The sequence below is a fragment of the Urocitellus parryii genome, chromosome 5 (genome assembly GCF_045843805.1).
Source record: "Urocitellus parryii isolate mUroPar1 chromosome 5, mUroPar1.hap1, whole genome shotgun sequence".
NCBI classification, from domain to species: domain Eukaryota; kingdom Metazoa; phylum Chordata; class Mammalia; order Rodentia; family Sciuridae; genus Urocitellus; species Urocitellus parryii.
In genome coordinates this window covers 115,399,397-115,423,641 of record NC_135535.1, presented here as the reverse complement: position 1 = coordinate 115,423,641, position 24,245 = coordinate 115,399,397, and the positions used below count along the sequence as shown (strand labels likewise).

The following is a 24,245-nucleotide window of genomic DNA, read 5'->3' as shown; positions in this document are numbered from 1 at the left end:
TAGGAACACAGCAGCTTTTCAGAGTTAGAAGTGGTGTATAACTTTGTCATTGAACTGCTGGTATTAGAATGACAAAATAGGAACACACCTGTAATCCTGTTTTTTCAGGAGGCTCAGGTAGGATTCAGAACTCTATGCAACTCAGGGCAACTTAGCCAGATCCCATCATGAAATTTAAAGGGACAGGATAGGGCTAGGGATGTAGCTCAGGGCCAGAGTACTTGCTATCATGTTCAGAGTGCCTGGATTTCTTCCCTAATACTACAGCAACAACAACAAAAATTAGTTAAGATTGTTTTTATTTTTAATTGTTCTGTTTGGGTTTTTAAAAAGTTAATTTTGAAGTTTATTTCCCTTTTTATTTAATTTTTGACATAGGATCTGTTACCTGAATTCTTGGGCTCAAGTGATCCTCCAAATGATCCTCATGCCTTCTATGGGTTTCTGTCTCTGTGCCTGACTGAAGCTTGTACACATTTTCTTGGTTTCTAAAATTATTTGGGTTTGGTTACTGTGTGCTAGGGATGAAATTCAGGGCCTTGTACATGCCAGGCAAGTACTCTGTTTTACTTTTGTATTGTATTTGGTGATAAACTATCACCTATTGAATAAGTCCCAGTGTTTTTAGCTCTCTGTCAGGTTCCTCTGTGGTCCTGTCCCAGCTGAGCTTTCGGTACTTCATATGCACTAATTAAACAGGTTGGCTTACTCTCCCAGCTTTTTCACAGCTCTATGCTTTTGCTGGTATTGTGTCTTCCACATGACCTTTGCCATCAAAATCTTCTTACTCTTTTCATACAGTATTTCCTGGGATGCAGTGGTGCAAGCCTGTAATCCCAGTGACTCTGGAGGCTGAGGAAAGAGGATTGCAAGTTCAAGGGCCACTTGGGCAACGTAGTGAGGCCCTGTCTTCAAAGAAAAAGCAAAACAGGTTGGGGATGTGGTTTAATGGTAGAGTGTTCCTGGGTTCATTCCCCACTACCACAAATAAATAATCAAAACAACCATCCTGTCTTCTAGTCCAGTATAGTTGCTGGTTCCACTGTGAAGCTTTCTTTCATCCCTCATGTTCTTTCATCTCCACAAAAAGAACTCATTTTTCTCATCTGTAGTCTTACTGGCCTTTTGGATATAACATTATTTTCATACTGTATTAAGCAATAGGTTCTCTGAGAACAGGATCTTGCCTTGTTTCTTCTGCTGTCCTGCATTCATTACTGAAATAGAGTTATATGAATTATATTGAATACATGTGAACTTTTAGTTCATAATTTTCAGGAAACCCCTCAAAGTACTGTCAAAAATTCTTACTCAGCATGGCCTACAAATAAATGCATTCAATCCATAATCTGTGCAGATATAAACAATGTATCTATTCCCAGAACTTCATGAAAGAAATATTTTCCAACCTGACATCTATTTTTACAATATTGACCATTCTTTGTATTGGACTTTTTCCTCCTTTTCTATGGGCATGTCTTTAGTCTTGAGCCTGATGAGGAGAAATACCCTGAAGTCATTGCAGAAGACAGCAATGACATTTATATCCTGCCCAGTGATAACTCTGGACAGGTCAGTCCCCCAGAGTCTCTAACTGTGACAACTTGGCAGTCAGAGAGCTCACCTGTCTTGCTGTCAGCTAGCCAGAGTTGGCACACAGAGAGCCTACCAGTGTCCCTAGAGCCTGAGTCCTGGCAGCAGATCGCAATGGATGCTGAAGAAGTCAAAAGTTTAGAGAGCAATGAGCTTGAGAGAGGAGAGAGAACAACTCTTGACATTATGCATAGAAAGAAAAAGAGATACCCGAGGGCACTGAGGAGGCTGCCAGGGCTGCCTTGCCAGCCAGGGAGCTGCAAGAGGCATTCCCCAGAGCCCCTGCTCCCTGTTTCCACACACCACTGCCACTTTTTAGCTGGAGATGAGGGAACATGACACAGAAATGATTGCAAGCTGAGAAAGCCTGCCCTGCACCATTGTTGTTTGTGGAACTTGATGAAGAAGAGGTGAAAGCAGCAGCCATGGAACCTACTGAAGCAGAGGAGGGGGTGCCCTCTGCCCTGCCAAGTGACAAGGAGATCTCTGTGAGGAGGCAGTCTTAGCAAGGAGTCCTCCTCCAATGGCTGGCTGTCATCTGAGGGCAAGTCTATGCAGCTGTTTGAAGGGGCACTGCTGTGGACATCCAGGCAGTGGCAATTGGAGTCTTATGGCTTTGAAAAAGTACTAGCTGCTGCTTCAGGAGAGAAAGAAGAGGGTCTAAGGTTGAGCTGTCCTTGCTGGAATTTGAACTGGAAGCTACCAGTGGGGCATTTGTGGAACCCCCTGGGAGGATTGGGGGTGTCCACTTAACAGGGCAGCAGTGGGATCCACATATTAGGGCTGGACATAGAGGGCATTCATCTTGGTCTGGTTGTCAATTCCAAGAACCTAGGCTCATGCTAGATTCAGACTCTTAATGAGTAAAATATTCCCTATAGAACAGGATTTCTCTGCCTTGGTGCTATGGACATTTTGAGAATTCCTTGTTGTAGTTCTGTGCATGGTAGGATGGTCAGCAACACCCCAACCCCCACCCACCAGATGCTAGGAGCTCATCCTCTTTCCTCCTGTGTCTATCTTTGGCCAATCTGCTCTTCAGGTGAGAGGACCGAAATTCAAGTCTATGAATTGTGCTTTTCTCCAGAAGCAGCACGCTGGGAAAAACACATTGAAATGGCAAGAAAGGGAGACTAGAAGATAAACGTCTGTTCACCTTCCTATTCATGTGGCAACCTGATGAATTGACTTAAGGGGGATCATTTCAGATCATCAGTCTTATCATCTTTGTAAGTACACAATATTTGGTTTGACTCCAGGTGCTGCAAATCTGATCATTTTGATGTGTTGAAAGGACTCTAATGGGTCCCAGTAAGCACAGCTCATGCTGCTGCTAGAAAATTAACCTAGCAGTGGGAACTGAGGTCCTCTAAAGCAGCCTTAGGCACCTCAGCAGGTGATGCTGGACCCTGAGAGCTGAGGTCAGGGAGGATCTGACCTGCTGAGTGCCTGGATTATTTTACAGGACCTTGATATGCCAAGTGTCTTTTAGAGAAAGAATCTTTTTATCTTTAGCAAAAGAGTTTGGCACAAAAATATTTTGAAAACAATGGGAAAATATTTTTATTTTTGAATTAAAGTTATCCCTCATTTATATCCACACTGGGGGAGTATGTTATCTGAGTAAAATCCATCAACTTCTGGGATATACCAAGTTCCCAGGGCTGGGATGTGTTCAACATTGGGACCTTTGTTTTTGATATAGTGGAGACTTTTTAGTTTAGCTTGGAGAGAGGGGGTGAGAACCTTGCTTTTTACTCAAGAGAGTGTGTCAAGACTGTTATGATTTGTATCAAAATGGCAGCCAAAAAGTAGGGCTGGGGCTGTAGCTCAGTGGCAGAGTGCTTGCCTAGATTGTGCGAGGCACTGGGTTTGATCTTCAGAACCACATAAAAGTAAACCAAAAACTAAGGCATTCTTTCCATCTACAACTACAGAATTTTTTTTTTTTTTAAAAGCAGTGCAAGGTAAAGATGCCATGAATGATTAAATGTATGATAAAAAATAGTTTGGGATTCCTTGCTGTTTGAGATGTCTTTTTTATTAATTAATTTAAATTTGCCTATTGTATTCAGACAGTCCTTTTGGATGAAACTCTTTCCCCTAGTGAGAATGTGATTGTAATAACCAATGCGTTGAGTGTGTATGTAGTTATATGTATGATGCAACTTGTTTCCACTGTGATATGCATCTTTATTTAAAAAAAGTCCACTCCAAAAAGTTGAAAATAATACATCACTGGAAGATTTATTTTAAATAGCAACATTTATACTGAGGTCAACATCCATTTATTTTTAGTGTTTGTAACCTTTTGGTCACATCAAATTGATACCCATCTCTGATGTGCTGAATGCTGACCAATGTAGAGAGGTTTTCCATTTCTATTGAATTTAAACTCTTAATGAAAAGAAAAGTGTTTTGGTAAGAAGAAATTATATGTTAGTACCTCCTTTATCTTACGTCAGGGCTTCCCACAAAGCACCATGTTGCTTGTTGTTTTGTTTTGAGGTAGTAGGGATTGAAGTCAGGAGTGCTCTACAACTGAGCTGCAGTTCCAACCCTTTTACATTTTTTTGCAGTAGTGGGGATTGAATTTGGGTGCTTTACTGCTGAGTTATGCCTCCAGTCATTTTCTTTTTTATTTTGAGACAGAGTCTGACTAAGTTGCCGAGGCTGGCATTGATATTGCGATCCTCCTGCTTCAACCTCCCGACTTGCTGAGATTTCAGGGCATGTGCCACCATGCTCAGCCCAAAGCATCACTTTTACATCCACAAGAATTTTATTGTTAAAAGTGACACATGGGACATGGACCCAACACACTTCCAAACTGAAGCCACAGGCAGTGGTTTCCAGGTAAGAACAGGCCAGTGCTATGCCATTGCTAAATTGAAGCTTTTCTTTGTTTGTTTTGGTTCTACCTAAGTGAGCTGGATTTGATACTACTTGTATTTATTTTGAGTGTGTTCTTCAGAAGGGGAACCATGAACTATGTATTCATCTTTATGCCTAGAGGCCTATTCTCTTCTGAGGCAGATTCCAGGCAAGGAGGAGTTGATGTGTGTGTGTGTGTGTGTGTGTGTGTGTGTGTGTGTGTGAAAATTGAAACCATAAGTCTATAAGGACATATGCAGTGGCATTTGATATTCCATGAGCTTATAGTTGTTTTCAAAGCCTTGAGTTCTTGGAAAAAGTACATTTAGCTGCTTGATTTTTTTTGACACAGTTGACATGGATCCTTATATTTAACTATCCTGAGTGCTGACACCTACCCTAATATGTGTCTTCCCACTAAAAAAGAAGTTTCTGTCTCATTTCCTCCAGAAGGCCTTTGCTTGTCCTCCCCACAGGACCCATGTACTCTGCTTTGGGCTTCAGATTGCAGCTAGACGGTGCAGGTGGTTATGCAACATGAGAGGATTCAGGATACAAATTGAAATGAGAAAATAATTAAATTTTATTAATAATATTTAAAAGGATATTCCTAGCATGTAAAAAAAGAAGTGTAAGAAAAAATAAACAGGACAGTTTTCCAGGGGAAGGGAAGGACATAAGTGATAGGGGAGCTGGCACTGAGTGAAGACCAGGAACTGACACTGAGGGAGGTCAGGTGCCTGAAAGGGCTCTAGATCCACGACAGCCAGAAGGTGTGCTGCCCTAGGTGGAATTGGGTCTGGCTTGACTTCTTCTGGACCTGTCAACTCTAGATCCCCCATGACTAGAAGATCAGCTGCCAAAAGGAGAGATGGCTGTGTCTCCACAGAGATGGCTCCAGATTTCCCAGGATCCTCAGCTGCTGGGCCATGTACTACCAGAGGTGGAATGGGCTCTGACTCAGCCCCACATAAATCTACCAGTTCTTGTTGCATATTGGCTGGAAGATTTGTTGCTCCAGGAGTAGGGGGCTTTAACCCAACAAATGTTGGCCCAGCTGTCTCAGGATCCACAGCATTTGGACCATGTGCTGCCAGAATTGGAATGTAGTTTGACTCAACTGCTTCTGGACCTGCAAGCTCTAGATTCCCAATGGCTGGAGGATTAGATGCCTCAAAGCAAGATGTCAAGACATCTCCATAGAGGTGGCCCCATCCTTCCCAGGATCCTCAGCTGCTGAGCCACGTGCTGTCCAAGGTGGAAACCTGACAGGTCTTGTTCCATATTGGCTGAAAGGTCCATTGTCCCAGGAGGAGGGGGCTGTATCCCAATAAATGTTGCCCCAATTACCATATGATCCAGAGCATTCAGACTATGTGGAATGAAGTCTGGTTTGGCTGCTTCTGGACCTGCAAGCTCTAAATCCCCTATGACTGGAAAATCAGCTGCCAGAACGGAAGATGGATATACCTCCACTGAGGTGGCCCCAGCTGCCACATATCTACAGCTGGAATATGTGCTGCCAGAGGTGAAATGTCCTGGGACTGAGCTTCTTCCTGCTTTGTAGCTGGACCTGTGACTCATGGTCTCTCCCTGGGGATGGTATTGGAGCTGACCCTTCTTCAGTGTTGATATTAGCACTGATTATTCCTTCTCTTCAAGATCAGGGCCTCTGTCTCTGTGCTACCCCAAATCTAAGGATTGAATTAGGAAGGCTGCTGACAGACAGCTCTGTATCTCAAACACAACTGCCTTTCCCTGAGCCTTTTCCATTCATAGAAGACCCGTGCCTCCAAGAGAAGCCCTAGTCCCCACAATAGGATGTCTTCCCAGACTAGGGTCCCCTGCCTGCAGGCTCCTGTTCCTGACCAAAAGCCAGCTCCTGGAGCTTCCTCCTGCTGGGGCCAAGTACTGACCCCCTCAAATGTTTTTAGTCACCCAGCCCAAACCTCCTCACCATAGGGCTCAGCCTCACTGAAACAGGTCCTTCTACAGTCTGTGGCCTCAGAGTAAGGTCTGAGCCAGGTAGCACATAGGCCTGATACCTCAAAGAAGTAAGGCTTGAGGCAGAGGTGCTGCTTATGTTTGCCAGGTCTGGGGAACCACAGAAATTCTCAGGGTATTTGTTCAGCCAGGTTTGCAGGATGGAGCAGAAAGCACCAGGGGCAAGCAAGCAGACAACAATCAGGGGCCTTCTCCTGCACCTTTCCAAGGCCCCATGTACAGATGGGCACAGAGAGCAGAGTTGTGAAGCCCATGTGTGGGCAGGCCATTCCCAACACATCCTGTTCAAGCCTGGCTTGCATGAGTTGTGGTGGGGATAAATCCTCAAGAGTGCCCCTGGTCTGAGCCACCAGCCTCCCCTCTGCTTCTCCCTAAGTGCCTGGGATCCCACCTACAGTTGTCTCTTCCTCCTGTAGGTGAAGCCCCAAATGTCAGCCCTCTATTGTGAATCCAAACAAGTGTGGGACCCTGGGTTTGCTCATCTGCCCTCTCCCCCAGCCTCCCAAGTATCCCACTCTGGAGACAGGAGCCCTTCCTCCTGATCCAAAACCCACCACTTCTTTACTTGTTTATCCTCCTCATAATCTAGCTGAAGATTCCATATCTAGAGGAGGACAGGAAGGTAAAACCTTTAATGTCCTGTACCCCTCATCTGCCAGGACACCTAGTGGGACTGGCTGACTTCTGGACAGAAATGAAAGCCTAGGAGAGCTGGGAAGCCTCTACCAGTTCCCTGAATGATATGCCCAGTGTCTAGAAATGTGCCTACGCATAGTAGGTGTTTCATATGTTTGTGCAATGAATTAAGCCAACCAGATCCTTCCCAGGTACCTCACTATAACTCAGGCCCCTCAATTCACCCCTGGATCCCTGCTTTTGGCTATATCTAGCTAAATCTAGATTGGGGCCCTTCCCAGAGGTAGTCTTCAACCTCCTTTCCAACTGGGGAAACTGCTTTGCCTGATACCTCAAAGAAGTAAGGCCTGAGGCAGAGGTGCTGCTTTATGGGGAATGGGACAGTCACACAGAGAAGCCCACAGCCCCAGGCAGCCCATTGCATAGGGCTAGGCCTGGGGCAAGCACTTGGGGGGCTCATCCTATTTGATCCTCAAAACACCCTAGGATGGTGTTCCTCTTAAACCCCCAGCTTCCACAGAGCTCACTGGGGCTCAGAAAACTGTTATGGCATTCCCAAGACCCAGCCAGAAAGAGCAAGTGCCCCTGGGCTTGGAGGTGGTGTGCACCTTTTGTATAGCAGGTTTAGCACTTGCTAGGTGGTAATGAAACTTTGGAAGGTATGCAGGAAGCAGGTATGAAGAATGGGTCCCCACAACACAGGACAGGCACCAGGTGGTTCATGAGCTTCTCCACTATGCCTGTCTCCCAGGTCCCTACCCTGTCATGCTCATTCAGTGTTTGGACTGACTCATTTTTGCCCTTGGATGGAACCAAGAAGGGACAATTCTAATGTGGAAATAGTAGCAAACTGTAAAATGACTAATATCCATACAGTGAAGTGAAAAAGAGATCCAAAAGTATTTTCTTCCATATTTACACACACACACACACACACACACACACACGCACATACACACACACACATACACACACACAAACCTGGGGAGCCATGTATGGGGTGGGGTGATCAGAGTATTGGGCTGGATTATGTCAACCTGCCTTGGCCTGTTCCCTGTCACTTCTGAGTTCCTCCAGGAAAATCTCTAGATGCATCCAGGGGAGAGGACTGACCTAGCATCTCCAGACATGGGCGAAGCCTTTACTCAATACCTGAGGCCTGAGCCTTGGCAACTGGGAAGACAACAAAAGATCATCACTCTTTCATGGTCTCCAGACAATTGAGCTGGCTGGGGCTGGTTCTGCCTGTGGGTGCCTGGCTGCCATGGACCCAAATTCTGTTTTCCCATTGTCAATGAAGTAAGGTTATTTCATGAGTCCCTTTACCAGATTCTCTTCCTCACACAAGATTTCCCCAAAATTCACCGGTAATGCTGTCTATTCTGCTCTTCCCAAGATACACAAGTGGACACAATTACACCAACACACCCCTGACCCATCATCCCTTAGGCAGGCCTGGGTATACCCAGTGGCCCAGCTTTGGGGACACAGCTGGGTTCAGACCTGGCCCCTTCTTTCTAGTTTTGTGATCTTGGACAAGTCATAGTGCCTCTCAGGGCCTCCCGAGACTCCCTACTTGCTTCCTGGGGGTCATTTTAGCATCTGCTTCTAAGTATGTCATCAAGTGTATGTGGCCTATAAGTACCTGTATTACCCATGAAACCTTAAGGCTGGAGTCACATGTTTCTAATGCACAAACTTTAAAGGGGATGATCACTAGAAGAGGAGGGGAAAAAAGATTGTAACACAACCAAATCTGGGTCCCACACAGAGATCTAAGGAAAGTCTCTTCACCTCTTGGCCACATCCTACTCTGTACCATGGGAACTTTGAAGTGAGATTCAGAGATTACCCCTGACTGGTATAGACCTTCAAATGGCTTCCTCTCATAAATTGTGCATCCCACAAGTGCACCCCACAGGGCTCCCAGTGACCATAGCCTCTTGGTACATAAGGCTTTTAGTCCCCTCCCAACTAGGTAGATTAGACTTGGTGTCTGGCTGCTAAGGAACAGATATTGACAAAGGTTATGGGATATCACTTCCAAGACTTGAGTCATGGGAAGTTTGATTTTTGTCTGGCACTCGCTCGCGCTCTCTCTCTCTCTCTCTCTCTCTCTCTCTCTCTCTCTCTCTCTCTCTCATCCTCCCTTTAGGAAATCAAGCTAAGATACTTTGAGCTGCCCTATGGATGACCCCAGGGACAAAGATTCTATAGTATCCTGGATCACAAACAAAAGCACTGGGGCTCAGCCAAACTGGATCCTGCCAATAGCAGAGGAATGAGCTTGGAGGCTGATCATCTCAGCTGAGCTTCAGTACAGGATTCTGAGAGACATGGAGGTAGAGGCATCAGCTGAACTGGCCTGGATCAGGTGCCAGGATCTGTGACATCATCATTGTCTGTGGATGTCAGCAGTGAGTTAGGTGAATGCTGTCTTGCAGCAATAGCTCCTGAGGTATCTGGGCCCTAGGGTCTGCCCTTCCCCTCTTCCCTCTTTCCAGGCTTTCTCCAGCCACACTGGTCTCTTTTTCTACCTTCTCCCTGGCCAAACTTACTTGGCCTGCTGGTCTCAGCACTGCCGAGCCTTTCCAGGAATATTGCTCCAAGAATTGAGCAAGGATGGCTCCCTTTTATCATTGTGCTTTTAACACAAACACATTGTGCCACCTCACTGAGACTCTCAGATCCATACCTAGTGACCCCAGGGTTACCTGAACCAACAGGCTATGTTTTCACTACAATACTTGGCATTTTTAATGTACAATTGATTTGAGCTTTGGGGCATTTCCACCTGCAAGACTGGCAGCTTCTAGAGGGTAGGGGCCATGGGGGTCAATTCCAGAGCCATACCCGGGCCCAACAGAGGCTCTGCCCATGTGAGTGCTAGGGCACAGTGCTTGTATTGTGTGCAGAGATGCTATTGATGGGAGGTTCCACTGGGTGGGAGGCAGAGCACACAGCATGACCCTGGGGGCTGTTCCCTGGTTCCACTTGCTCCATTGAACATGGTGGGCACTGCTGCCCCAGTGACCAATGCTAACAATGAACCCAGGCAGGAAACCCATTGTAAAACCCTCACCTAAGTGCAGATATATTGTTGGTCCCAAGGCTCAGGAGGCAAAGGAATCATATCTTCCAGTTCTAGAGTGATGAAGGAACAATAGAGATGCCTTTGTCCCTCTGACACACTTGATTGGACTTTGGGTTTCCAAGTCGCTCATCCCAACCAGGGCAATGATGCAGGGCCCATTTTCAAAGAGGAGTGGTCTAGTGCTTTTCCTTGCTGTGCATGACCTAGATTCTCATTGCCCTAAGATCTAGGTTGCTATCTGCTCAGAAGGATCTACAGAGATCAGAGCATCTTTGAAGGAGGTTGGTGGGCCATGGGTCATGGATGAAAAACTGGGGCCACCAAAAACTGCTAGCAGTTCAAGCACTCTAATTTGTAGAGCAGGAAATTGAAGTTCCTGAGAGGTAATGGCTCCTGTACACAAAGGAAATCTCATCCTACTTTATCAAATCACTGAGCCCAGAACCTCACAGTCCATCCTCTTGAGGCTGCTCTGGGGTTGTCCCTGGCCCTATCAGACTCAGGGAACCTGGTGGTCCCCCACCATGAGCTTGGCATATCCCTCCTGTCATGCAATGCCCTTGCTGGACTTGTTGCTAAGAGAGCGTAAACCCCTGCCCCATGGCAGAGCTGCCTAATACCTCATCCCTATTTCTTTGCCACCTTCTCAGTGTCCTTTTATCTTCTGAACCCTTTACAGCAAGTCACTATTGTGTGAGTGCATGTATGTTTGTGTTTGTGTCATTGTACTCTGAATGGACCTAGTAAGTGCAAAAGGAAAGGACCCCACATGGAAGGACAGTCAGGGATTCCCATGGTGTTGGGTTCTTTTCCAAAGCAGACTCTACTGGCATGGGGAACTCCCATACAGTTGGTGCAGAGCTAGCTGGAGCTCCACGGCTGCTAACATGCCTGGTGCTAGACTTGGTTCTAGATTTATAGGTGGCGCTGCCTCTAGCAAGGATGCCAGGAGCAGAGCTGACTTGAGCTCCACGGGAGATGGGTGATCTTGTGCTGGAACTAGCTCTCCTCTGAAGCTGCTGCAGAGCTGGATCTGGTCCTGATTTGCAGCTAGACTTGGTTGTTGATGGCTTCGGCTCTGAGACTACTGACAGTTGGTATCACATCTAATGACAGAAATGTCTCAGACAAATGTTGCTCTTTGTTCTGTCACTGCTTCTACAGCTGAATCTAGCTTTTGAGATTTTTCCAGAACTGATGCTGGAGATAGAGCTGATGGCAGCACAGCTTTTGAATATAGTTGATATCCATGAATGGCACAATTGAAAGTGATTTGAAGACTAAATTTTGGTTTGTATAAATTTTAAGAATAAAATATAATAAATCATAAAGAATATGAAAGAAAATTAAAACAAAAAACCTGCTGTCAAAGAGCAGGCCATAAGCCTCTGGTGCTGCATTTCGCCCTGGTGGTAGCTCAGGGGCTGGTACTGAGAGGTGTGCTGGGCTGGCCCTATCTCTGGGACTGGTGCTGTGGAGTCACTGGTGCTCTAGCTGTGGAATTGGAACAAAAGATGGTGTCTGAAAAAGTGCTAGAACTGGCTCTATCTCACCCAGTAGTGTTGGGGCAGCTCTAGAATTAGCTTCTTTTTTGGAGACCAATTGTCATTATAGTTTGGTGTCAGAAAGTGTACAGCTCTAGAGCTAGAGATGTCTGTGGTTCCATGGCTGGCTCTGGCTCTATGTCTGGGGCTGGTACTAGATATTGGGCTAGAGGAGGCTCCAGCTTAAAGCCCCACCATGGCCCATGGGTATGATGCTGTCCCAAAGTTGGGCTGTGAGCTCTGAGGGTAGGGAACATGCCAGGGGTTCATGGTTGTATTCTAACATGCAACAGGAAGAACACAGGAGCCTGAGGAATGGATGGATGGATGGATGGATAAACCCAATAATTCTTTGTGCCTCCATCTTTTGTATGTAATGTAAGAGTTTTTGGGAGGATCAGATTGATTTGTTCAATAAACAGTAAGTGCTTTCTGTGTGCCAGGATCTGTTCTAGAGGCTTAGGAATACAGAACTGATTATGCACAGGCCTCCTTCTTAATGTGTTGTCTTAAGCAAAGGTTAAATGAGGGAATGCAGGTCTCAGGGATGTGACCTGACAGCTGAGAGCAGGTGCTTGGATGAAGGTCATACACAAGTTCAAGTTCTGCAGCTCAGCACCAGCCCATGTGGGGCTTATGGAGGAATAGATGTGGGATTCCTGCTCTGAATTGCCCTGCTACTCATGATCCCCCTTGACTTTCTTCTCACTGGTCTTCAGTTTTCCCATCTGTGAAAGGTTCATGTGAGAAAATCTTTCCCTAGTTTCTTAATTAAGTTGACCTGGACCCTAATAGACAAAGAACTCCCTGTGGTTTGTCTCTCTCTAGGTAACCTTGCAGAGCAGGGTTTGAGTTCACCCAGGCAACAGGGATGTGTCCCCAGAGATTAGCTAGAATCCCCCTTTCTTGGCAATGGCTGATCTGGGGGGGGGGTTCTGGGTCCAACCCTTAGTGGCCATGATGATCCAGGCATTGACAGTATACTGGTCATTGACTTTACAGACCAGCAGTGATCCAGCTTGGTGAATAATTGGGGCCAGCCACAGATCTTTCCAGATAGATACGTAAAGGGCTTCCTCCCTTCATTCATTCTTATTTTCTCTGTCAACTCCATTGCTTTTCAACAAGTGGACAGTCATCTTTCATTTAACCAGACAGCTTCATGAGGAAATTGTTGTTTCCAACATTTGCTCTAAAGAAGGCTGTGATGAATAACACTGTTCATGTGTGAAATGTAGAGGTTTTTCTATGGGTTGAATACCCTGAAATGGGACTACTGAATCAAAGGGTAAATACATTTGTAATATTGGTAGATGTGAATACAATGAAGATGCTTGCATTGGAGGACAACTTGTATTCTGTGATCAATAAATATTCCTGGGCTGGGGCTGTACCTCAGGAATAGAGTGTTTGACTAGCATGCATGAAGACCTGGGTTCACTCTCTAGTACTGAAAAAAAATTTTTTTTTGTCCATCCTAGCATTATCTCTAAATCTAACTTTTTTTATTCCATCTGGTATTGTATCAAGCAATTATTAATCATCAGCAATATTTTGAGTGCTTATTACACACCATGCTCTATTCTAGAATAAATAGATTGCTGTGAATAGAGAAAATCCTTGACCCAAAGTAATTTAAATTCTAATGGAAGGAGACAATTAAGGTATATCGTTATATGTGAAAAAAAATCACAACAGGAAAATCTATATGCTTGACATTTTTATATTAATCAAGAGAGGCCTCACTGAGAAAATGCCAATTCAGTAAAGATTGCTTCTCTCCTGGTTTCATTGCTACATTCTATTCTTTTCATTCTTACCCTAAAAGTGTAGCTTTCTAATTGTTTCTTTCAGGCTATATATTTTTTGTGTGTTTTGGCTTTTTGGTTTTTGGGTAGTGCTGAGGATGTAACCCAGGGCTTCATGTATGTTACCCTGTGCTTTATCACTGAGCCACACCTGCAAACTCCTAGAATATACTTTTTGAAAAATCTTGTCATAATTTACCCAATTCTTAGTGATTTTATAGTGAAAATGATTTTCATAAAATATGCACATTTGCTTTTTAGCCACTATGCATCTAAATATTTGAATTAGCAAAAAAGTGGGAATTAATATGCATATATTAATATTTTAGGGTATCTATTTGGTAAATGCTTAATGAATGAAATGCTGAGCATTTGTAGGCAAATAAAAATATTTTTACACTGTTCATAAAATAAAAACTGTTTTCTTCCTATTGTAGTGCTTTCTTTTCCTTTGCCAATTCAGTTGATGTTTTGTGCAAGAGCCAGGAGACTCCTCAGATTAATATTCACTTAGTTTGTATGGTAGTATACAAAAAAGGTAGAAAGACTCAGAAGAATGTTATGTGTTTCCTTCTTGATTGTTTTATTATGATATAGTGCTTTCAATTTTGTGATTAAAGTTTGTAGAAAGTAATTATTTGATTCAACTCAAATATTTGGGCTAAAAACAAAGAGCTACTGTATGAATAGCAAGTTCATCAATATTTAAAATGTTTTAGCTGTGTCCAATCTGTATTTCACATCAAGACTAAGCTGTCCATTTGTTTGCATTTAAAACCAAAGTACTGCTTTTCTGCCAGTCCGTGCAGATGTGTTCTCCATACAAGGTGTCAGGGTTGTATGAACAACCTATATAGTCCTTTTTTGAACACTGCATTGGCAGCTCTTAAAACCATTTCCAGAAGAAAAGCATTCCACTATATGATGTAGCATGTCTGTAACATGTCTGTAGTATGATTTCCACAGGGAACATGTTTTCACCATTTGAACACAACATCAGGGTAAAACAAACTGCCTAACTCTCTGTGTGTTTTTAAAAAACTACAGAGAAGGAAGAAGTGCTGGCAGCCATATCTGTTAGAATGGCGTGTAGTCAGGATTTGCAGAGAAAAATATTTTAATACCTAATTTAAACAGAAATGGCTAGGATAAAAGCTTTTTGGAGTTTTACAGATAATTTTGCTTTTTTATGACCCATGTTTTGTGATTTTTCTCATACTACATCGGGATTACTAATGTAATCCTTTGTACTGATTAAGAAGAACTCTTATTGAGATTAAGGAATGATGTGATCAGCTTGAATTTGTGTGTGTTGTCATTTTGTTATCTTTATACACAATTTGAGTTAAGTAATAACAGAGCAAAGCTTTCTTCTACTCCCCTCATCATCACTTTTGGAGTTTTTTTAAATTTATATATAACAGCAGAATGCATTAGAATTCTTATTACGCATATACAGCACATTTTTTTCATGTCTCTGGTTGTATATATAGTATATTCACACCAATTTGTGTCTTCATACATGTACCTTGGATAGTAATAACTTTGGAGGCTTTACCAAACAACTTATGTGACTTCCCAAGATTGCAGAATTTCCATAGTGTAGAGCACAGCTCTACATTTTCAGAAGAAGTAAGTAAGAGCCACTTTAAGAGGTAAGATTAGGAGAAAGATGGTGAGGGACTGGGGGCATGGCTTATTGGCAGAGCACTTGCCTAGCATGCAGGAGGCCCCCCAGCACTGCAAAAAAATAGGAGGAAGATGAGGATGGAGGGGGCTAGCAGCAGGGTGTATTGGCTCAGTTTCAGCCTCATACAAATCTGGAAGTATTCCCCACTTGTGACATGAAACAGCCTATAAACGACATGCAGCCACAAAGCACTAAAGTTGAGTCAATAACTCCAATCAGTCTGGATTTTTTAAAACAAATTGATTCAACATACTTCTTTAAAAACTTAAATGATTGATACAATTTATACAAATGTTTGAATGATGTCACTATGGTAACATGATATGTTAGTCGACTTTTTATCACTGTGGCCAAAATACCTGAGAAGAATAACTTAGCGGAGGAAAAATTTATTTGGGGCTCATGGTTTCCAAGGTCTCAGTCCATAGATGGTCAGCTTAGGCCCTGGGCCTAATGTGAGGCAGCACATGGTAGGTGGAAGAACTTGGTTGAGTAGTGCTGTTCCATTCTTGGTAGCCAGAAAGCAAAGAGAGGGAAAGGGGCTGAAGGGAAGACGAACCCTTCCAGGGCATGCCCCTAGTGACCTACCTCCTTCAGTTATGTTCCACTTGCCCACAATTTAATCCATTCAAATTAGGATAAACTGATTGGGCTATAGCTATTAACCATCCAATCATTTCACCTTTAAATATTCCTGAATTGTAGCAGGAACTTTTTTGGGGGGATATTTCATATCAAACCATAATATTCTGCCCCTGGCCCCCCAAAGCTCATGTCCATCTCACAATGCAAAATGCATTTAGGTCATCTCCAACAGTCCCATAGGCTTAATAGTTTCAGCATTACGCCAAATCCAAGTCCAAAGTCTCATATGAAACCCAAGGCAAATTCTTGGTTGCAAGCCCCTATAAAATCAAAAGCAAGTTAAGTATATAATGGCATAGAGTAAACATTCCCATTCCAAAAGAGAGGAATATTGGGCCATACAAGGGATGGGACCAAAACAATACAGAAATCCAACTGGACGAATAGGTCCTATAACTCCACATATAACATGTAGGACACATGGTGAGGTATGTTCTCCAAAGCGCTTGGGCAATCCCACCCCTTTGGCCTTGCTGACTTTTAACCTGACTTTCTTGACAGTCCACATTACTGGCATCTCTTTAATTCCTGGGGTCTTCATTCCAGCTTTGGCTTCATTTCCCAGCTTCATTCATCACCCTCTCAGGGGAAGCCTGCAGGAATTCTGACCTTGGTACACTGCCTGAAATCTCAGTGGAAGCCTTCATGACCCCTTAACCTCAGCACTCTGCATTACTGCAGAATCAGCACCATGTGGATGACTTTAATGTCTGCTGCCAGCTTGCATGGTAGTTGAGCCCCCTGAAATCATGAGGGACTGTGAAGCTGAGCATGGTGAAACAACCTCTGAGGCTCCCCGTGAGAGCAAGATGTCCCACAATTTTTTCTCAAAGGAATTTTCCCTTCTACATCCTTGACTTTCAGTGAGTATGGTCTTGCAAATTTCTGAGATGCCTTTAAGCCATTTTTCCTATGTCTCTTGAGCAAAGTAATTAGTATCTGTTTAGTGGCTGTAATCACAACTGTCTTGGCTCAGTTTTATATGTATTTTTCTGGACAAGCAAATTTTTTACAGTCCTTTTGCTCTGCTTTCTGCTCCTGATTCTTATAGTAAACCTGGCTAAAAGATAAATAACCATGCCCCCTCCTAACTACTGTGTGGCCTTGAAATTTCCTGTGCCAGAATGTAAAGAATGGCCTCTAGTTCAATTCCAATAGAGTCCTTATTTCCCTCCATGAGTACAGTCTACATTCCTCTCAGCATTCTAGATTTCTGAACTTCTACCAGAATCATCTACTAAGCTTCTCTTACAACATGCTAAAGCTTTCCCAGCCTGCACCTCTAAACTTTTCTGAACTCCTCCCAGAAACCAGCTCCAAAGGCTTCTAAACTGGTCAGGTTCAGGACCCCACTTCTCAGTATCAATTTCTGTGAACCCATAACTCTAGTCATAGTAGGAATTGCTGCAGCAGCACTTCCCAGATCATGGTATTCCATACTGCAGCTTCATCAGGATCACTGGAGGGCTTATCAAAATGGATGTCTGGGTCCAACCCCAGTTTCTGATATATACAGCAAGCCCAGGATGGGCCCCCAAATTTATACCTCTAGCAAGTGCCTAAGATAATGTAGATCTGGGGGCCACACTTTGGAAGGCTTGGGGCCTGAAGTCCTTGGGGCTGCCCTAGGGAAGACATCCACTCCTGTCCTAAGGCCTCTTCCTGTCAAGCCTGGAGGAAAGCATTCCTGACATACTCTCTGTCCTGGCTTACCTGAATTTCAGCCCCAATTCCTACTGTTTTTGAATAGGCAGTGTAGAAAATGTGGTAAATACTCAGTCTGGGTTTGAAAACAATATTCATGAAGGAAAATAAAAGAATGGCAGTGGCCAGCCTGGTGCCATCCATTATCTTTGTTCCGTCAAAAACCCCAGGAGGCCAAACTCACTGTAAATTCACTTTTTAGTCATGGACAACCCATTCCCGATTTCCTAATGGTCTTAACAACAAAGAACACAAGGCCAGAGCCTTGTCCTCCTGGGGAATCCCTGGGCTGGGTGCAGTGGGCCCCCCTGGAGTTCTGATGAGGAAGCAGCAGCCTGTACCTCCCAGCTGAGGCCTGCAGTAGAGAGAACTGTCCCTCATTCCAAGAGCTCAGCTCCCCATTCTGAGGAAGTGCAGTGCTCAGGAATCAAGTGCACTATGACTGTGATAGCCTACAGTACCCAAAATATGCCACCCCTCAGCAGACCTAATGATGAAAGAAAATTCAAGAATTTACCAGAGATTGGGAGGCAGGGTGGTGTGATGCAAAGAACACTGAATTGGGAGTTGAGATTTTCATTTTAGTTCTTGTCCTGCTTCTACTTGGATATGTGATAATTTCAGTTTTTTGGTTCTTTTTTTTTTTGTCTTTAGAATTTGACCTATAAAGGAGGAGGAGAGATAGTACTAATGACCTCAGGGGTCCCTTCTAACTCTGACATAAAATCTGTGGTATGAAAATCTAGTTCCCAATTAGGTAGAATGAAGGAGACTAGGCCTGAGGCATTTGAACCTTGGGCTCTGGCTTGGGGTGGGTAGACAAGAGAAAAGGGACTTCCTCTTTGCTTCTGCTTTCTCATCTACCAACACAGCTCTGGCTCCGGTGACCAGGACCACTTTCCCTCCTTACCCAGCCTTTAAGTCCTGCCCCCTGACTTACCCACTCAGAATTTATAAAATTTTTTTGTGGTACTGGGGATTGAATTAAGGAATGCTCTTTTTATTTTTTATTTTGAGACAGGGTCTTAAGTTGCCCATGGTGGCCTTGAATTTGGAATCCTCCTGCCCCAGCCTTCCCAGACACTTGGATTATAGGTATATGCCATGGTGCCCACCCTGATTTTAAATAATTGGGGCACTCTCTCTGCAGTGGCTTCCCTTTGTGAAAAGCAAACACTGGGACCAGAGACATGAAGCTGAGGTCACAGGAGAGTATGGGATGTTTAGTGTCTTTCAAATTCTGCCTGGGTCCTTGCTTTTTCTTGCTTTAGGTCCTTTATCACCTCGAAGTTTTATTGTTTAACTTTTCTGAGCTATTTCATCAACTACAATAAAGGAAGAATATCTAACTCACAAAGATAATGTTTCTGGAAGACTAGCCCAGGGCCCTTATTTTCAGTCTGTCCCATTCTGTGATGTGTTAATCCCAAAGTGTCTGGAAAAACATCCTGCACAGAGAGACAGTTTGGGGGATTTGGTACAAAGGGCAGGGGAGGCCCCAGGTGGGTGGTGGCAGTGTAGGTTGCACTCATGACTTTGACAAATGCACATTTTGTGTGTGTGTGTGTGTGTGTGTGTGTGTGTGAGAGAGAGAGAGAGAGAGAGAGAGAGAGAGAGAGAGAGAGAGAGAGAGAGAGAGAGAGAAAGAGATAGATAGATAGATATTCTGGAGATAAATCCCAGAGACTGATGCTTGGGCATGCTAGGTAAGTGCCATACCATTAAGTTAACACCCCCAGCCCTATACACTTAACTGGATAAATTTGGTTCCCTCTTTTCTTTGGAAATAAGCTTTTTCCTTCTCTGGGACAGTTTTGAAGGACTTCATTTATTTAGTCACACATTCATTTATTTATCTCACTGGGATTCTGAATCAAACATCTTGACACCTGGAGGCCTGTGCCCACTGGAGCAGATGAAACCTGGGTGGAGGATATGAGCCAAGCTCCCCTTTCAGGAGCCCCAGGAAATTCTTTCTCTTGCCTTAGTATAGATGGGCAGATTGAGGGCTCTTAATAGCTGCTTCTCATTACTCATGGTGTAATAAATGAACTAATTTCTACAAAGGACTCTGCCTGGACTAGGGTACTGAATGGACATATCCCTGGAGCAGGGCAGATATGTTGCCATGTTATCAAGCAACTTCAAGTTCAAATGCATATCACCATGTAATCTTTGAAGTAGGAAAAGCAGGGAACAGTGAGTGTTGGAAATGGGTGGGACAGGCCTACTTCTTCATTATGGGAATGAACTTGGGACTCAGTTTAGGCCCTAGAAGGAGCATTCCAAACCCAGATCAAAAAGGTCCCTTCCTTCTTGACATGTTCCACTAGCTCTCACTACCCGTCCTTTTCATTCCCTTCTTCCCCATCCCATGTCCTCTCTGACCTCACCAGCTACTCCTTTGCAAAGGGGCAAGTATGACCCAACTGAGGTCATTAGAGCCAGTGACCTGCACCACTTCTGTGAATAGATGCTCTCATTTAAAGGGATGAAACTTGACTAAGTTACCTAATTTCTCTATGCCTCTGCTTTCTTACATACAAAATGGGAAAATAATAGAATATGCCCTCAGGAGTGTGAGGATCAGTGAGTTCATATGTGAAAAGCACCTGCACATTCTGGCACTGTGGAAGTGCTTGGTACCTTCTGCCCTCTGCCATTGTTACCATTTCTATGGATGTATGAGCCATCCCTGGGTAGCCACCTGGTCCTGGCTTTGCTGGCTGCCTTCCTGCACTGCCTGACAGTCCCTCTCACTACAGAAGGCACTTCCTGCCCCTAAAACAGGCAGATCAAGTGCAGTGGCAGGGTGTCCTGGCAATGCCTCTGGTTTGAATGGGTTAATGCCATAGCATCCTAGGGACACGGAAATCCCTCTTTTCTCTGCTGGACCCCGTGTGTTCCAGTTTCTTTTTCAATGGCAGGGACATAGTCAGGGAACCACAGTGTACTCTCCCACCAGGCTTTTTTACACAGAGTGAATAATTTTCCACATTAAATAATTAAATGTAATAACTAATACTACTCTTCCCACACAAAGGTTTTATGCAAGTCATATAATTATTCTTTTATCATTCAGAGTAACTCTACAGTGCTCAAGCACCAGGCAGGAAAGAAACCTATCATAATGTTGTAACCAAATACAAATCTCTGGGTGTAAGAGCTGTGGTGGGGAGGACTATCTCTGGCAAGCCCATTTGTGCCTGTCTGCTGTGCACTGTGTGTGCCCTATACCCTGTAGGTATCCCTCAAATAACTATCAGGGCAATGCCAACTCTCCCATTAGGCCCTAAGAATGGCAGGAGCTGTGCCCACACAGCACAGGCCTCCTGGTCCTGTGCTGATGCTGGAGTCCCTAAGGGGTGGAAGGAATAGCTGTGTTTTATGCCCAGGCACCTCCCCCCCGTTCTTTTCTGCTCCTTTTGAGTGACACGTGTGGTGAGTTTCTGGGCCCAAGGGGTTTCTGGGAAACATTATTGTTTCCTAAAGATTCAGGAGGAAGCTGAATTAAGTTGCACCTTAGCCTAAGGCAGTGGTACCCAGTGTAGAGAGAGCACTGGCCTCTAGGGGACATCTTGAAGCTCAGTAGAAGCAATGCAATGATTCCAGGAGGAGGAAAAATAATCAAACAAAAACAAAAAAAAACTGGTATTTAGTGTTTAGTGGGCAGGGACAAGGATGTTGTATGTTTCACAATGGGTCAACTCTGCCCAACGAAGTATGATGTGTCCCATATTACTTTTGAAAGACATTTATGTAGGGTGCTATACGCAAATAAGGCTCACCAGTATAATTGTGCCCTGCTCTGAGTTATTCCATGCCATATAGAATAGCACAGGTTTCGAGTAGCTTTGAGTTGCTCCATTTTATAAAGTTTGCTCTGAGCTGTTCCATTTTGAGTGTAAGTGCTAAGGCAGAATGACTGTCTGGGTAAATAGCCACTAGATGTTGAACATTAAGATCATATAAAAAAGAATATGCACAAACTGAAAAATAAATAATGCTAATAAAAATTACCATCTCTGAAATTACTGAATTAAATCAGAAGCACATGTATGCATGGGTGTGTCAAACCCATATTAAGGAAATCAAGCCAACAAATGATGCAAACCTCTCACATGAAACACATGGTGCTGATCTCCCTGATGCCCTCAGTATCTCCTTTAAATCTGCTTCTTGGGTCAAGTCATTTAAATGTCTCAAGGTTCCTGCTGAAATAGAATATTATCTTCCTAGGAAGAGCAATGTGTTAGTTCTGAGTCCCATGAACACCTGGGGGAACAAAACGGATGAAGGTGAAATTCATATTTCTAGTATAAGGGATTAGAAAGCAATGTCATAGTTGATTCTTTAAGGGGAACTTACAGGAAACTGAACAGCCAAACTGTTGAAAGTTTGGAATCATAAATGCTGGCTACTTATTCTATGGATGAGATGGAAAGCCAGATCCCTCCTTTGCCACTCAACTAATGAGTGGGTTAGAAACTAAGACAGAAAGATGGCAAAGAATTCAGGTGCTCCAGGGCAACTTTCCCCTAAAAGCTACCTACTCCAATGCTCTTGGAAAATAGAACCAAAACCCCAATCTGGAAGCTTGATTGTCTGATCATCTGAAGGCAATGTCAGGGTAACACACCTCTGTAAAACATGTCAGATTTGGGAAAGAAAATGCTGAGGAAGAAAAGTAGAGAGAAAGATTGTTTCCGATTTTCTTATTTCACTGGTACCAGGTACTATGGACCAAATGTGGGTTCTGGGCTGTCCTGTCCCTTGGCTTCTCAACATTGCATTTTTAGTAATATCATCAGTGGCTAAAAGAGATGTATAGACTCTATCTTTTTTCTTTTTCTTTCTTTCCTTTTCATTTGACAGATTAACTCCCGGACTTAAGGGATCCTCCTGCCTCAGCTTTTCTAATTGCAGGGAGCCACCATGCCCAGTGGAAACTCCATCTTGCCCATAATTGATTACATCCTTCAATTAATCATTCTCTCCCTCTCCCCGAAACATCTACTTTTGGTGGCCACTCCTGCTTAAGTGGTGCTTAGTAAGGCTATTTGTATAGAAATAGGGGTGCACAGCTATCGTCTCTCCCTGGTCTGCTTGGAAAACAGTTGTGTGCATGTTGATCTCCTGACACTGGAAACCACACAGATCACCCTGTGATTTGGGGGAGGGGCATTAGCTCTAGGCAGGGTCAGGTTTGGCATTCCTTGGTATGTCTGGGTTTGTAATTCCCGAGGGTTTATACACCTGTTTGAGGGAATCTCCCATGAAACACCAGGTGAGTTTAGGCAGCACAGTTGGCCTGGCTGTCTGCAGCTGTGGTCACCAGAGAAAGAGGCTCACAACACACCATCATTATTTTCCCCTGTAGGAACTGAACTCTCTGTAAAACTAATGACTGACTCTGGACAACTCCTTCAATCACCTAAAATAAATCTCCTCGTGGTGGCTCTGCTCCAGGCTGGGCCAGGACATCAACCCTCATATTTTCCTTAAAAAGGAATCAGGTCTCACTTAACCCCCACGATGACCACGTGACATAAGGTGTGTGTCCAAAATGACCAAACCCATCCGTGTGAATAAAAAATGACTCTGGAAGGGGTTTTAGTAAGCGTTTTGAGAGTCAGAGCAATTTGTATTTTGATAAAGAAGAAAAAAGTCACTAAGGTTACCTGGCAGTAAATCACAAAGGAAATAGCAAACAAAATCTTCTAGGCAATCCTCCCTTTTCTCCCCCTTTCTCCCTTCCTTCCCATCCTGGAAGCTGGGGGGAGATATGTGGAGAACCATCTGCATCTGAAATCTGGGCCTGCCCTGTCTTTCTGGATCCTGACTCCTGGAGAGGCATCACAGCAAAATTCCATGTGGGAAAAGGAGGGATGAATTTGAGGAGAGGTGGTGAAACATGCATTGCTCTGAAAATTTTAGTTGCCCAAAATAGCTTTCACTTTGTCCCAGGATGTGGCATTGGGAGTTACTCCTGTGACAATTGGCAGAAATATCTGGTCTCTTAATGAGATTTTCTAAGAGAAATGCCCAGTTTTCATTATGCACAACAGCTGGTAGCCTGTTACCCAAGCTCAGAGAACATCCACTACTGTCCACCTTTTAGCTCCTCTGTTGGGAAGGGGTTGAGGCATCAGGACCAGGCACCCCTAGCAGCAGCTGGAGTGGAAGCTGAAGGAGCTGAAGGCATTTCTCACCCAACCTGAACATCCGTGGTGTGTGGTGGATGCTATAAGGAGCCAAAGGCTGAGTCCTGGGACAGCCAGCCTTCTGGGACCCTATTGCCGAGGCTCCCATGCTCTTCTGATGGAACCTGGCCTGTTGTTGACTTGGCCAGATGCCCCTTTTATGATATGAATATTAACTAGTATTTGTTTTCTCAAAGTACTAATCAGAATTATAACCAAGCAAAAGAAATCCAATTTCCTGCCTCACTGTAATCTGGAATCCAAAACTCCCTACAGTTTGGCCATCCTGTCTGTTATAGGTTGAATTATGTCTCCCAGAATTTACACATCCTAAAGCCCTGTACCTCGTAATGTGACTATATTTGGAGATAGGGTCTTAAAAAAATAAACTATACTGAGGTCACAAGAGTGGGCTCTAATCTAATCTAATTGGCGTCCTTATAAGAAGAA

The 24,245-nt window shown here is 44.0% G+C and overlaps 1 pseudogene; it reads left to right on the top strand.

Annotated features, from left to right (window-relative positions):
* Positions 1-1,467: 1,467 nt before the first annotated feature.
* Positions 1,468-2,099, top strand: LOC144255034 (bcl-2-like protein 13 pseudogene; annotated as a pseudogene).
* Positions 2,100-24,245: the final 22,146 nt, after the last annotated feature.